Below are 4,564 nucleotides of genomic sequence, written 5' to 3'. Positions count from 1 at the left end.
GCTAGCTTAGTAGTTTTCTAATATCTTTTTATATAAGGCCTATAGGTGTTAATAGCATTTCTAGGTTCTAAGTTCCTACACACTTCTATATGCCTTTAAGTAGATTTTTACTGCATTTAGACCTATTATCTTGCCTATGCTGTTATATTATATTAAAAAACTTACTTTTACTAGTAACAGCTTTATTATAATATTACACTAAGTATTTATTTAACTATGTTTAAGCTCTAAAACATGTCTAATTTAGTTTAGGTTATAATACTTACATACTATTATATTAAACTATTTAGTTTATAGACTAGATCTTATTAACTTTTAGTTAACTAAAGCTTTTAAGTTTAAAACTTTTTATCTCTTATAATTAAAATTACTTTTAAAAAAGCTATAAAGAGTGCGCTAAAGTAGAAACTTAAAAACTACTAATAACTTATTAGAATTAAAGGTAACTACTAATAGCTAACTAACTACTTTCTAACTCTAGAGTTAATGCACAGTAACATGTTCTAATAGACTTTAATTAACTACTAAATTACTTTTAATAATACTTTAAATTACTACTGCTACTATAACAGCGCAGGTAAGACAATAGGTCTAAATGCGGTAGGAATCTACTTAGAGGCATATAGAAGTGCGTGGGGACTCTAAACCTAGGAATGCTATTAACACCTATAGGCCTTATATAAAAAGATATTAAAAAACTACTAAGCTAGCTATTAGAGCAAGGTGTAACTAAATACATAAGAGAATAGAGGTAATAGTAGAGAGCAGAGCAAAGTTAGAGCTAGGTTAAGTTAGAGTTAAGCTAGAGTTAAAGCTAATATAGAGACTCTTTAGATAGGTCCTAGGTAACTTAAGATAGAATAAGAATTATTACAGCTACTTTATAGTAAGAGACCTTTAAAGCACTTTTAATAACACTTAAATGTTACTATTTTACACACATAACTAAGATTAATAACTATATAGATAGTAAGAAATAAAAAGTAAGTCTTAATTATTAATAAGCTAGATATCTATATAGATTACTATTAGAACAGGCGCACATAGCGTTTAGTGTAGAGAACACTGCTAGTAGTGTAAAAAATACTTAGTAAGAATACCTAGCTAAATTAGACTAGTTTTAGTTTAAAAATATAAAAAATATAATAGTAATACTTTATACTATAACTACTACTAATAAGAAATATTAGTCTACAGAGGGGGGGGTTATGTAATAATTCTTATAAATTATTCTATCTTAGGCGTCCTAGAACCTCTAGAAGCCCCTTGTATTAGCTCTAACCCTAACTTAGCCCTAACCTCTACTGTTACCTCTATTCCCTTATGTATTTAGTCGCACCTTGCCTCTGTAGCTAGCTTAGTAGTTTTCTAATATCCTTTTATACAAGGCCTATAGGTGTTAATAGCATTCCTAGGTTTAGAGTCCCTACGCACTTTTATATGCCTCTAAGTAGATTCTTACTGCATTTAGACATATTGTCTTGCCTGTGCTGTTACACTACTAATAACTTATTAAAATTAGAGGCAACTGCTAATGTCTAACTAACTACTCTTTAATTCTAGAATTAAAATATACTTTAGCTAAGGCAAGCTCTCTAGAGTTAATTAATAATCTATGTTAATAGCTAAACCTGCTTCTGCAGCATCTAAAGCTATACTTCTACCTAATTTAGAGTTAACCTCTAGCAGTATATTTATTAATAATTAGATTACATAATTATAAGTATAGCTTAAGTAGCTAATCTAGCTAAGAACTACTAGTTAACCTCTACTAACTACTTAATTATTCTTAATAACACTTTATACTACTCTTACTACTTTAAGTGTAAGAGACTTTTTAGGCACCTCTTAGACCTAGTAAATCTACCTTACTAAATGTACACTTAAGATTAAGATTCTTACAGACAGTAAAAAACTTATGTTTAAATAATAGCAAGCCTTTATTATAGATAGACTTAACATTAATTTAGATTACTATTAGAGTAAGCGTGTACGCATAGCATTAATATAGGGACACACAGCTAGTATCGCGAAGGAATACTAGAGCTAGGATACCTAGTTAAATTAGATTAGTTTTAGTTTAAAAGTGTAGAGGATATAATAAAGCTCTTATAAGCTTATTTTATTACTAGTTAGTAAAAGACTAAGGCATAATAAGTGTTTTAGACTCTTAAGATAAATAAAAAGAAAGTATTTTCTACATTTAAAGCGTGCTTTATTAGTGTAGCTATTAAAAAAAGAGTATCCTAGTTAGATTAGTTGTTCTACCTATAAGAGAAGCTTTCTTCTAGCCTATAAGTACTAAACTATAGTTTTAAACATACCTAGGCAAACTCTTTTAAAGCTATAGTAGCCTACCTTACAGTGTATAATCTAGAAAGAAGAACCTATAAAAAAGACTTTATTATTCTATCTAAATTATCTCTAATTAACAAATTACACTTGCTACCCTAATAATTAATAACTGTATGCGTAGCATTTAGTTTAGAGGACACTGCTAGTAGTGTAAAGGAATACTTAGCAAAGACACCTAGCTAAATTAGACTAGTTTTAGTTTTTAAGAAGGCAGAGAACATAACAGCAATACTTCTACCTACTAATAGAGACTATTAGTCTACAGAGGGGGGGAGGGTAGTGTAATAATCCTTATAAATTGTTCTATCTTAGATAGCCTAAAAGGCCCCTGTATTAGCCCTAACCCTAACCTAGCCTTAACCCTTGCTGTTACCTCTATTCCCTTATGTATTTAGTCGCACCTCTTCTCTGTAGCTAGCTTAGTAGTTTTCTAATATCCTTTGTCCAAGGCCTATAGGTGTTAATGAGATTCCTAGGTTATTAAGTCCCCACGCACTTCTATATGCCTCTAAGTGGTGTAACGGCGCAGGCAAGACAATGGGTCCGAATGCGGTAGGAATCCACTCAGAGGCATATAGGAGTGCGTGGGGACTCTGAACCTGGGAATGCCATTGACACCTATAGGCCTTGTACAAAAGGATACTAGAAAACTACTAAGCTAGCTACAGGGACGAGGTGCGACTAAATACATAAGGGAATAGGGGTACAGCAGGGGGCATGGCAGAGTCGGGGCTAGGTCGAGGTCGGGGCCGATACAGGGGCCTTCCGGAGGTTCCGGGCGACCTAAGATGGAACGAGAATCGTTACAAGTGGATTCCTACCGCATTTAGACCTATTGTCTTGTCTGTGCCGTTACAATTAAGAGCTAACTATGCTATAGAGAGCTAACTAGCCTAGTCTTCTTGTTCTAGAGAGACGTATTTTCTTAAGTACTGTTCTAGAGTCTAGTTTGTTTGTTTTGTTTGTCTATCTATTTATAAATAATATGCTGTTAATAGCTTATAGTCTATTACTATTTCTTCTATAATTATTTACTAGAATTTGCTTATAAAGAGTTTATTCTTATTTAATATTATTATTTCTAAACATTTATGTATAAATATAATTTTTTCTCTAACTTATAAAGAAATTCTTTTGCTGTTATAGTCTTCTTTAAAGGCTATATATGCACAAGCTTTGTTATTTTACATTATACTACTATTATTATATTATAAAGTTGTTTAGATCTAGGTTTTCTTAATAGTAAAAAACTTATAATAAAGTCTATTATAACTATAATTTATAGCTGTTTAGGTGCTTATATTACTTATAGCTTTTTATATAGTTTATAGCATGTTATATTATTTTAAAATTTCTTTATAAATAGTTTTTAGTTCTTTAAGTGTTTATATGTACATTCTTTTTATTCTTTTTACTAGGGCACCTATTGTAGAGTGGCTAATTGCTAGAGATTTATAGTATTTCTTAATTAAGTGTTTTTATTTTTATTATGCAATTATTAGAACTGCTAACATCTTATAAAGTCCTAGTTTATTATATTAAGCTGTTCTTATTTTTTTAAAGATTATAAAGTTATTTATTTCTTCTTTATTTCTTTTTTTATAGTCTAGTTATTAGCTTAAGGCATCTACTTAGTAATTATTACCTCTAAATATGTGTTTAATAATAAAGTTATAGTAGCTTAATTCTATTCTCTATTTTATGTGTTTTATAGAGAGTTTCTTTATTATTATAAAAGTTGTTAGGTTTTTATAGTTAGAGTAAACCTTAACTTATCTACTAGTTTTTATAAGTTATACTTACTAAGTTCTTAAAGTGTCGACTATAGCTTTTAATTTCTTGTTAGAGATGTTTGCTTTTACTTTTTTTTAGTAAGAACTTTTCTAAATAGTAGGCTATAGAGTGCTATTATTTATTCTTTTATTTCTAATATAAGGTTGCTTCTTCTGCTCTATTATAAGCGTCTATATTAACCTTAGTTTTAAAACTAAAGTTGTACATTTTAATAACTAGTTTTTTAGTAACTACATTTTTTAATTCTTTAAATTCTTTATTTATGTTTAAAGTTTATATAAATTTCTTTTATATTCTTTTTATTATTATAGTGTTTATAAGTAAGAGAGCTATTTTTAAATAGTTTTTAACTATTCTTTACATATACCTAGTAAAGTCTAGGAATCCTTAGATTCCTTTAATATTAGTAAGTTTA

The sequence above is a fragment of the Lindgomyces ingoldianus genome (assembly GCF_010093535.1).
Source record: "Lindgomyces ingoldianus strain ATCC 200398 unplaced genomic scaffold BDR25scaffold_40, whole genome shotgun sequence".
NCBI lineage: Eukaryota > Fungi > Ascomycota > Dothideomycetes > Pleosporales > Lindgomycetaceae > Lindgomyces > Lindgomyces ingoldianus.
The sequence above is the reverse complement of the archived record's forward strand: the minus strand, read 5'-3'. Positions refer to the sequence as shown.